Genomic DNA, 12,120 nt, shown 5'->3' on the forward strand with positions numbered 1-12,120 from the left:
CCATCTTGACAGTCCGATCACAAAAAAGGAGGCCATCTCGTAATTCTGGCATGTCAAATTTTATAATTCTAGAGATTGGGGGAAGACAGCAGTTTCAAACTGAAATTCTAAAGGGATAGAAAGAAACAGAGACAAAAATGCTTTTGACATTATGCCAGGGCCTGAACATAAGCTACTTTGAAAGGACCCGTTTCTTGAATTTAGCCAGAAAACAGATTGACAGACCAACCTTAAGTCTTAGATGCTCTTTGCATTAAGGATTTAAAATAAAAAACTTTTCTCTGCTCTGGTTTTATAAGCAGACCTAGTGGCATTTTTTGTCATGACTCTGTTTTGTGTTAATTTTACAGCTATTTAATTCCCAAACTTTAGTCCTGGTCTCCTGGAAGTATTTTGGACTTCAGCTTCCCAGAATTCCTCATTCTTGGCTAAACTGGATAGGGTTTCTGGGAGTTGAAGTCCAAAACGCCTGCAGGACCAAGGTTTGGGAAACACTGATGGAAAAGTGGATGTAAATATACATACCTACAGTTATTAAACGTTAGGTAGATAGGTCTAATTCTAATGCAACTGGATTTTTGCAACAGGTAAACATCTCTTTTTATAAATACTGTATGTAAGGAACTTTTCCTATGAGAGGAACATTTTTTGTAGATTTTTGTAGACTTTCATATATGCTGAAAGTTTTTTTTTAACTATGTTGAACAACAGCATGATAATAAGAGTAAGTTATATGGTTTGGATGTCGCTATATTTCCTTTTTTAAAAAAAAATAATCCAGGCTTTTTCCTGACCCTAACTAGATTTGCCTTCTATACATTTTATTTAAAGTTTTCCAAATACATAAAAATAGAATAACAGTATCAAATCTAGAAAGAGAAAATACAACACGAGGAAAAAACAAGTGCAAATATGGGAAAAGAAAAAATGAAAAATAAGTGATTGCCTTCTCTTTCTGTGATTATTACCTGTATTAAACTACAAAATCCATCATTATTCCTCTCATACAAAAAAGCCTTCAAGCCTGCTTTCTAAATATTACAAATATTTATATTTCCAAATTAAATCTTTTACATTCAAATATATAATGCCGAATCAACCCTGGCAATCAATGGGGTGACAGATGTCGCAGCCAGATCGCCCTCACATCCATAATGCCTAGCAGAAAGCCAAACAGATATTAAAATATATTACTATTAATGATCTTTATCTATTGCTATTAGTCTTTAACTCAAGTAAATCAAATATTTAGAATCATAGAGTTGGAATAAACCTCAAGGGCCTTCTCAGATGCAAATGATCATATTAAGTTCTTCAAATTACCCCCTCAATTTCCCTTTCACCACTTGCCTGAATAACGTTATGAGATGTGTCTCCCACTCCATCCTAATTTTTTTTCAAATTATTTCCATTCCTTTATTTTTAATATACTATATCACCGCCATTTAAATTGTTATTTTCAGTTTTCTATGGCTTTCCTTATTTGACTTTTTATACAACCCTGCTCAAATTCCTATCCCTGCTAGGCATTTAAACCCTCCAAACCCATATAAATCAGTGTTGCTAATCTTTGTAAATAATTTTTAAATCAGCAGACATTGTTTCATTACCTATTCCTTTACACTGAATCAACCACAAATATGGTTGAAATCCTAAATCATTTAGCGGATTTGCATTCTGACTGAGTAGACTGGACCCTGCAGAACTTTGCTCTTCTTTTCCTTGTGTGCTGAGTCTCAAGCTGGCAGATCTGTGTCTTAAATTTTATTTTTACCCAGTACATAGCTAGTATAAATACTAAAAAACAAACAAGAAAGAAATTAGAAGAAGCTGAGATGTTTTATTATTAAAAGGCCTGACACATTTCTTACAACTTAAGGTCTCCTTTAGGGAGCTATAAAAGATATGAAGAACTACACCCTTATGCCCTAAGACGCAAGACCACCTCCATTTTCAAAGCATACAAGAACATAAGGTGTTGCTGCATCACACCAAAGGTTTATCTGGTCCAGAATCCTGCTTCCTAGAGTGACAAACTGATGGAAACCCAGAAACTGAATATGAAGGCACTAACCATCTCTCGCTGCATTGAGCAACTGGTATTTAGAGACCTGTTTCATCTGATCCTGGAGGACATAATATAGCAGTCATGACCAACAGCCACTGATAACAGCATTCTCCATTAGATTGTCTAGCCTGCCTTTAAGTCATTTATTTTGGCGGCTATCACTGTGTCTTGTAGAAACAAATTTGCCTTTCCTTGAAGAAATGTCTTGTTGCAATTGTTGTGTGCCCTCATGTTGTTTCCAACGTATCATGGGGTTTTCTGGGGGTGAGAATATGTGACTTGCCCAAGGTCACCCAGTGGGTTTCCATGGCTGAGTGGAGAACCAAACCCTGGTCTCCAGAATTTTAAGAGTATGGTGTGATAAACATAGTCTAATACTCAACTCTGGGGTTTGACTGGGGTTTGGTTCCAGGATCCCCCATGGGTCCCAAAATTTGTGGAGGCTCAAGTTTCATCATATATTACATTACATGGTGGAGTCAAATGGCATTCCTTATATAAAATAGCGAAATCCAGGTTTGCTTGTTGGAATATTTTTTTCAGTGTTTTGAATTTGTGGATGCAGAATCCATGGATACTGAGGACCTACTGTATTGCCAATAAATACCTTCCTGAAGATTGATATATCATTGGCCTGAAGGATCTCACATCTTCTAATAGCTGTGTTTCTAGCAGTTGTACAAATTGAGTCTCCCTTATCCAAAATGTGTGGGACCAGAAGTGCTTTGGATTTGTTTGTTTGTTTGTTTGTTTTGGGGATTTCGGAATATTTGCATATACATAATAAAACCTTGGCGATGGGACCCAAATCTAACCATTAAATTCCTTTATGTTCCATACGCACCTTATAAACATAGCCTCAAAGTAGTTTTATAGATAATATTTTTAATAATTTTATGCATGAAATGAAGTTTGTGTACAATGAAACCTCTGAAACCAAAGTTGTCACTATCTAAACCACCCATATGGACAATTTTGGATTTCTGAGTATTCCAGATAAGGGAGACGACCTATATATGCTTCTTCTGACAGTCTGCCAAAAAGAGAAATCTGTTACTGCAACAATCAGCTAACATGAATATCTCATTTCTGTCCTCCACTCCGTTTTTTGGTTTAGAACTGCTTGCTTAGCACCCCCAATCTATCATAGACTAAGGCCACCGCATGTTAGCTTCCTTATGTTAATAGTACCGGAATCAAAATACTATCAACAAGGGAGATAGTCAGTTCTGGAGTTCTTCTCTTTCCCCAGTGTTATCAGCAGCATATTTATCAAGAACTTCATATGTGTAAGGGAAGATTAAAATAAATTTTAAATACTTTACATAAAATGGCACTCTGGGTTAAATGTGGCACTCTGCCAAAATTCAAATGTAGAATAAATTACTTTATATAAACTATTGAAAAGGGACTGATCTGATTTATTTAATGTTTTTTGCCTAATCACATCCAAAATTCAAGATTGAAAACCTGACATTTAAAATCAACCAGGAACAGAGTTCAGAGCACCTGCTGAAAAGAATAGCTAAAAATGCAGTTTCCAGACAGGTTGTTGATAGCAATTGAAATGCTTTGTTGTCTGGGCCAGTTATAGGCCAAAAAGCCTGAAGTTCTCAAAGGTTGAACAGCCCCTAAAGTGAACCAGGAAATCTGTTCAGTTAAGGCTTTGGAGGAAGTAAGTAGGAGTCTCTTTTCTGTCCTTTACTCTGAAGATAAATATGCACTCCTAATGAAGTATTGCTGAACACAATTAAAAGGCAAAGATGTTTCTTTTTCACTGTATTTTTCACTCCTCTTCCAAGGATAAATTTGGCTAATGCCAAGGGTAATAATTGAAATGAGATGCTTTTGTTGTTGTTGTTGTTGTTATGACATGACTGCTACACATTTTAGGATCTCTCCAAATAAATCTCTGAATAAAGAAGATTTCTAATTGCTCTTGCTTTCAGAAAGTGTTTTTTTTTAAATGCTTTGCTGTCTTTAAGTGGGTTTGAAGACTTGCTTTTGAAACAAGCAGGCAAAGTATTTGCTATATTTTTCATTTTTGTGTTCTCCAGGTCGGCAGCAAAGTCCAAAGAGCAGAGATAGTTACCATACCCTTGGGGACATCACAAGACTCCAAGTAGCCTTCAGACGCTGTCTCTCTTTCCCGTAGTTCCCAGACTCGTTCTATCCAGTAAATTAACTCTGCTGTCTTGGCAATACCTGACAAGACTGCTCTGCAGTTGTTTATAGGATAGAGCTCCAAAACACACTGCAGACATAATCCAGTCTCAGACCGCTTTAACTGCCCTGGCTCAATGCTATGGAATTCTGGGAAGTGTAGTTTTGTGAGACATTTATCCTTCTCTGTCACAGAGAGCTCTGGTGCCACAATAAACTACACTTCCCAGGATTCTCTAGCACTGAGCCAGGGCAGTTAAAATTGCCTCAAACTGGATTATTTCTACTACATTTTGGACCTCAGTTTCCACTTCAAGTCTTCCCATTTCAGTGTTTTTCTTCACAGTTATTCTAGTATGGAGGCATTGTCCCTACAGAAATATTTCTTTCTCTTTATCAATTTCTTCCTGCTTCACTTTTTAGCCCATAACCATGGCCATCTATTTATTTATTTATGTTATTAAAATATTTCTGTCCCACCTTTTATCCAAAGATCTCAAGGCGGCTTACAATAAAATCAACTTAAAACAATAAATAAGTATTAAAGTTTTTAAAAAATAAAAATATATTAAATAGTTGTTCAATTTAAAAATAAGACAATTTAAAACCAATTTAAATATATTGAGTAATATAACTATAAAACAGGTGCATCCTAGAAAATCAGTTTGGCCCAAAGACTTTAGTAAAAAGCCTGGTTTTAACTTGGCACCAAAATGATTCTAATGATGGTGCCAACTAGTCCTCCAAAGTCCACAATCGGGGTGCCACTGCAGAAAAGGCCCTCCTCTCCCATGTCTTTCCATCATGTCTTTCCCCTACTGATAGGACATGGAGGAGAGCTCCTTCAAGAGATCTCCATTCTCAGGAAAGCAATCCAAGAGTTCTGAGGGCGTATGTGTTTTTAAATGTGTCTTGTATTTTATTATACTGTACCCCACCTCAAACTTTGAAGAGGTGGGAAATAAATAAATTGTCGTCGTCATCATCCAGACTTAATACAAGGTTGCTTTGTTGTTGCATGCCTTCCAGTCATTTCCAACTTGTGATGACCCTAACTAGAACCCATCACTGGGTTTTCCTTGGCAAGATCTGTTCAAAGGGGGTTGGGGTTGCCTCTGTCTCCTTTTGAGGCTGAGAGAGTGCTAGTGATTCACCCCCAAGGACACCCAGTGGGCATTCAAACCCTGGTCTCCAGAGTCCTAGTCCAGCCCTCAAACTACTTCATCACACTGGCTCTATTCCTTATTTACAGGGCAGGTAAATAGCACAAAACCCCAGTGGGTGACCTTGGGCACGTCACACTCTCTCAGCTTCAAGAGGGCAATAGCAAATCCCCTCTGAAATTTGCCAAGGAAGCTCCATGACAGGGTCTCCTTGTTGCATGCTTTCACGTCTTTTCCGACTTATGACGACACCAAAACAGTTTTCTTGGCGTTTCTTCAGAGGGGGTATGCCATGGCCATCCCGAGGCTGAGAGTATGCCTTGCCGCTCTGGGCCCACAACAAACTCCAACTCCCAGAATTCCATAGCCTTCAGCCAGGGCAGTTAAAGCGGTGCCAAACAGGGTTATTTCTCCAGCGTGGATGCAGTCCGGGTTACATATTTCCGCACTGGACCGTAATCCAACAATGAACCTATACCTTGTTCGTTTTAAGGGTCGCCATAAGTCTAAAATGGAGACACACAATAACAACAAATAGTAATATCTTTATTATCTCTCTCTCTCTCCCTCATGCACTAGTTATTATTTTCTTTCCTTCCTCTCCTTAAAGAGCCTTAAAGGAGGTGGCCAAAGAAGAGAGGTGAAACAGACGCCCACCCCCTGGGCCCCTCCCTCGGCTAATGACTGACTGAGAGCAATCCGGGCGCCTCAGGCCGACGGTTTGCCTCGCGGCTGCATTGCGCACGCGCGCCCATCCCCCTCAGCGCCAAGCCTTCGCTGCGCGCCCCGGCCCCCGCGTGACGTAACCAACGGCCGCTTGCGCTCGGTCACGTGCCTCTTCCCAGTCCCCGCGCTTTGTCTCGCTGGCTCCTTTACTGCATATGATAAAGCTGCCCCTCCCCCTCGCATTTGAAGACAGTTTCTGCCAAGTCAATGGGCCTCCTTTAATAACGGGCCTATAGTCGTCTAGGCTTGTGTTGCAGATCCCGATAACGTTGTTATTATTGTGCCCCTTCAAGTCATTATTGACTTAAGGGCGACCCTGAGGCCCTGAACCCGTCGGGGTTTGAGGCAATTTTCTTCCTCAGAGGGATGTTTGCCATGGCCACCTTCTGAGGCTGAGAGAGTGTGACTTGCCCAAAGTCACCCCAGTGGGTTTATATGGTTGAGCTGGGATTTCAACCCTGGCCTCCATAGTCCAGTAGTTCCCAATCTTTGGTCCTTCAACTGGTTTGGACTTCAGTTCCCAGAAGCACTAGCCAGCTTAACCAACAGTCAGGAATTCTTGAAGCTGAAGTCCAAAACATCTGGAAGACCAAAGGCTGCCATAGTCCAATGCTCAAACCACTAGACCACACTGCCTCATATATCCAGATAGAGACTGTTGGCTAAGTCTAAGAAATATTTGAAGGGATGTTATATTGAGGATGGAGCAATCTTGTGTAAGAGAGGCTCCAGTAAAGGAGATTCTACCTAAACATTAGGAAGAACTTCCTGACAGGGAGAGCTGTTCGACGTTGGAACACACTCCCTCAGAGTGTCATGGAATCTCCTTCTTTGGAGGTTTTCAAACAGAGGCTGGATGGCCATCTGTTGGGGATGCTTTGATTGAGAGTTCCTGCATGGCAGAATAGGGCTGGACTGGATGGCTCTTGTTGTCTCTTCCAACTCTATGAGCTTTATCACACTAGCCAAGATCCTGCAGGGAAATGGGATTTAAACAAGAGTTAAATTCAAATTTAAACAGAACTCACAAATTCAGGAAGTTTATCACTCCAAAATCCTACTAAAGCGAAATGACACGAAGTTAAACCAAAGTTAAAGCAGAGAAAAACGCCACCTTTTTACTTTCGGAATGTAAAAAACTCTGGCTTAACTTCACGTTATTTCACGTTAATAGTGATGTCGTGTGATAAACTTCAGGCATTTCCAGGTTTTCTCTAATTCTCGTTTAAATCCCGTTTTCCCGCGTGATCTTGCTAGTGTGACAAACTCTGATTCTATGACCTTTTGTGGATACTGTATAAACCCACTTCCTCAGATGCAGTGTGCTCTTCCTAGCCAACTGCACAGTTCTTACATTCTTGTTCTTATATTGTTATACTACACACTCAACATTTGCTGCTGCTCAAGAGGTCTCTTCTGTGAAGGTTAAAGATAATTAGAGCACATGCCCCAAAGACATGAGGCACTAGCTCTGTCACATGGCTATTCTCTGCAGCTACTGATATCCACATAGTCTGATCCTGGAGACAACATATATAGTCTTGTCTCATTGGTATAGCCTTAACCTCTGCATTTATTTGATACACTTTTAAAGCTGATGGCTTCACCACCTTCCTTCACCACCTTCTATAAATTAGTTACATACTAGTTTGATTCCTCCACCTTTATGGAGGAACATTAAACTTCTCTATGTGTTCCTTCCCTCCAGAGCTACATACTTCATTTTGGTGCTTTATGGTGCCAACACATGCTATATTACAATTGCAAGTTTTGGTCGGAGCTTGAGACCCTTGGGCTGCATCTGCACTGCAAAAATAATCCAGTTTGACACCACTTTAACTGCCATGGCTCAGTGCTATAGAATTCTGAGATGTGTAGTTTTGTGAGATATTTGGGCGTGTTACAGACCGCCTAAAAGCGGTGGTCTGCCGGCGCTGCTGGTTGCTCCGCGAGGGAGCCGTAGCAGCCAAACCGCATGGCTCCCGCGCGGAGCAAAAAAGAAGCCCCCAAATGGCGCTTCTTCCTGCGGCGCGGTTATGATGCCGCGGGGCGCCAGTGGCGCACTCGCGACGTCATAAGCGCCATGCGACGTGTGGACGCTATGTGTCCGACACGTAATAATGGCGGCACCTGTGTGTATAGGGCGCCACCATTATTACGCCCCCATCACGTGCTAGGGGTGAGGCCGGTGTGGACGCTAGGTCCCCGGCCACCCCCTAGCACATGATGGGGGCACCTCAAGAGCCCGTCTGTAACGGGTCTTAGCCTTCTCTGCCAGAGAGCTCTAATGCCACAACAAACTACAAATCTCATGATTCCATAGGATGGAGTCATGATAGTTAAGGTGGTGTCAAACTGGATTATTTCTACAGTGCAGCTGCAGTCTTAAGAAAAATGGCAGATTGCAAGTATTAACATAATAGTACAAGAGAGTTGCTTTTCTCTTAGAACATTAATCACCTAAATATACATTAAAAGTAAAAAAGAAAGACAAACTGGAGCTTTATACAGAATATATTGCAATGCTATTATACAAATTGATAGCCCATCTTAATTTAAAGCAATATTGCTTTAACATTTCTTACATATAATTCCTGCTGTCTTTGTGATTTCAAAATGAAGGCCCAGCAAATTTTGATGATCATAGGATGTTGTTCATATGGTACATGGTATAGAAAGCTGGTCTGTTAAGAAAGATGATAGGAAGAAAATCAATTCATTTGAGCTGTGGTGCTGGAGAAGAGTGCTGAGGATCCCATGGACAGCCAAAAGGACAAACAAATGGATCCTAGATAGGCTTGCCATAACCCAGCTGCAACCGGGATTTTCCCGGTTTTGGCGGCACCGGGCCCCTCCCGTCCTGGGTGCCGCCAAAAACCGGGACAACCCCGATTGCAGCCGGGTTGGCTGTGGCCCTCCTGTGCGCGGCCGCGCTACCCTCCCCACCTCCCCGCAGCCTCCTCGCTCCTTCACGGCCTCTGAGGAGGCCTCGCCCCCCCCCCCTTATTGGCCGGGAAGGAGCGCAGGGGGGGGGTTCCTGCATTTTAAAAAAAATGTCCTACATTTTAAAATGTTGTCCTACATTTGTCCCGGTTTGGAGGTCCTGACTTATGGCAACCCTAATCCTAGAGCAGATCAAGCCAGAAACCTCCCTGAGAGCCAAGATGACCAAACTGAGTCTGGCATACTTTGGATACATGAGAGGGAGGACTCATTGGAAAAGTCAATGCTAGGCAAGGTGGAGGGAAGTGGGAAGAGATGATGGCCACATGCTGGATGGATGGACTCTGTTAAAGAGTATGGGGTACAAGGTTGCAGGAATTAAGCAGCGCACTGGAAAACACAGGGTCTTGGAGATGTCTCATCCATAGGATCGCCATGAGTTGAGATCAACTCGAGGGCAGTTAACAGCAAAATAGTATATCCAGAGTCTTTTGTCAGCTTCCTTGCTAATTCCCATTTGTACAATAATATGAGAAGCTGCTTGTGTAGTTCTAAACCACAAGCAGGTGACTGATGCCTTCTTCATTTGGGTATGTGAAGGTTATATGCACAGATATCTTTTTAATTGCCCCATTGCCACTGGAAAACTCATCATTTACATTACAAATGTATGTCTAGAATCTAATGGGTCTAGAGACAGGAAGGAACAAGTTAAAATCAAGAGTTATCATTTGATTGACCTCATTTGGAATTTGGCATCAACTTAGTTCCAGAATTAAATTAAGTCATTAATTAAATGAGAGACAGTGTTAAAGAGCCAACAACTTTTACATTTCCCCAATGGTTCTTTACTTAAAGGCTAGGGTTTTTTTGGATTTTTGCAAAATTACTTGCTTTTTGTGTATCCCTTAAAAAAATTACAGTGTTTTAGTCACAAGATCAAAACCACTTATTTTAGTTCAAGATTAAAATATGATGATTTAGTTAAATCTAAGATATTTTTTTAAAACCAACAAGTAGCAGGGGAAATTCAGAAGGTAATGAGGTTGTTTTTGTGCATCCAGCTAAAGCGCTTGTGTCCTAGACCATACATGGTATTGAGATTCATAATCTGTACCATAAACTGAAGTTTGAATTTCTTTACCCTGGAATCTATGTGGGAGAAGTGTGTGTGTAGGGGAGGGAGCTGATGGACGGGGTGAAAGGGATAGCAAGATAGGAAATGTGTGGGATGTATGAGGAATGGAGTTTTCAAAAATTAATACACCTGTTTCTTTTTCTCCCTTGCTCAAAACAGAGAAAAGCAGTACATGTGTCGGAATTAAAATAATTCGTGAAATTTTTCAGTGTCATTTAAGTGCAGCCATTTAACTTATTTAAACGGCAATGTGTCATAAACTTAAAATATTTTCCCCATTCTCATGTAAATGCAATGTGATTTGATTTTTAGCGAACTGAATACATTAACCGTTTTCTCCTAAAGTTGCTATCTCTGCATAGTTGTCATATGCTGATGTAACTGGTGGTTACACCAGTGAATGTGTCTTCAGGTGGAGTGCTACCTTCTCCTTGAACAATCTTCATAATAACTCACCCTGAGGAATCCAACTCTGAGAACAATTTCTCCTCCCTTGAATTGGCTTTAAGTTGTATGTCTGGCCATCTCCTGCCTTCAGCTTTATTTCTTGTGACTGCTTGCTCTCTGTATTTGACTTGGGAACACTTGAGACCTCACTGCTCTGCCTTCCTTCATCTTTGGATAGCACCCAGATTAAATATGTGCATGACCTGGCCTGGCCACTCCCTTGTGACTGCTTCACCCTGCTAGAGATTGACTCTCATAGCACTTGCTGCATCTAGAAACAAGATAGTCCACCGCTCCAGCAAAAACCCGGCTTGGTGGCATAAGAGCACATCTCCATAGCCAGTCAGAGAGGAAGCAGGGCACACCTAACATATGGTGCCTTCAGCATCCCAGACCCTAACAGCATTTTCTGGAGGTCTACGAAGACAACAAGTTTTTCTTCTTCCAGGGTGGGGAAAAGGGAAGCAAGCATGGCCTAAGTATACTGGCAGATCTCAGACTATGTCTGTGTTCTCATAAATAAGACTTATTAAGTTCAGTGAAGCTTTTTACTCCCACATATTATTTGCAGTCTTAAGCACACAAGCAAAGCAGGCAAGTGACATCATCATTCACTTCAACTTCATTGCCATTTTGACACATGGATCTCAGTGTCTCTTAACATTATGACATTTGATATATTCAACATACTCATGATTAAGATGCTCCTCTACTTACCTCTCCCCCTTTTTCTATGAGTTCTCTATTACCAATCCCAAATTTAAATTGCTTTTCTCAGATGGCTGAATTAATAACATTTTTCCTTGCTTGTCTATTTTTTTTCCTTTCTTTTTCTTTTGTACTGTCTTCACACCCTTTTCTTGCTTTTTCTTTTGTCTAAAATTTGCCTATTGCTGTTCATTGTGGTTCTGTTTTCTGGATTTTAAAAGCTTTTAAAATTTATGGATTGTGTTTAGAATTCTACCTATCATTGATTTTATACTATAAAAAGTAAAAATAAATCCACCATTACCTTTAGCATCATTGATATTTGTTCATAACTGACTTCTATGTATTTGCTCCACCTTATTATTTCCCCTTCTCCTTTGTCCTTTCCTATGCTACCTTTTTCTTCCATTGGGATGCTAATGGACGAGGGTTGTTTGTTTTAAAATGTTTCACAGCACTTTAGATAGCATTTTAAGGGCCAAAGGCTATCTTGTTAAGTTGCTTTCCTAGAGCACATCTCCTAAAAATCCTTCAGCCAGTACAAGCTACACTGGCTGGTAGATTCTGGAAGTTGTAGTTAAAAAAAGGAATTTTTCTAAGCTCAGGTCATAGGTTAGATTGAAAATCTCCCTCAGAGACTGAACTCTGGCCTGAGAGTGGGAGATTTGACTTCCCTGTGTATACTGATCTTTTCACAGCTCTTGTTTCTCCAAAATGGGAGGAGAGAGCAGAGCAGAGCACAGGGTATAGGCAAAGCAGAAGTT

The sequence above is a fragment of the Sceloporus occidentalis genome, unplaced genomic scaffold (genome assembly GCF_023333645.1).
Source record: "Sceloporus occidentalis isolate IW3139 unplaced genomic scaffold, rSceOcc1.0.p SCAF_4, whole genome shotgun sequence".
Classification (NCBI taxonomy): domain Eukaryota; kingdom Metazoa; phylum Chordata; class Lepidosauria; order Squamata; family Phrynosomatidae; genus Sceloporus; species Sceloporus occidentalis.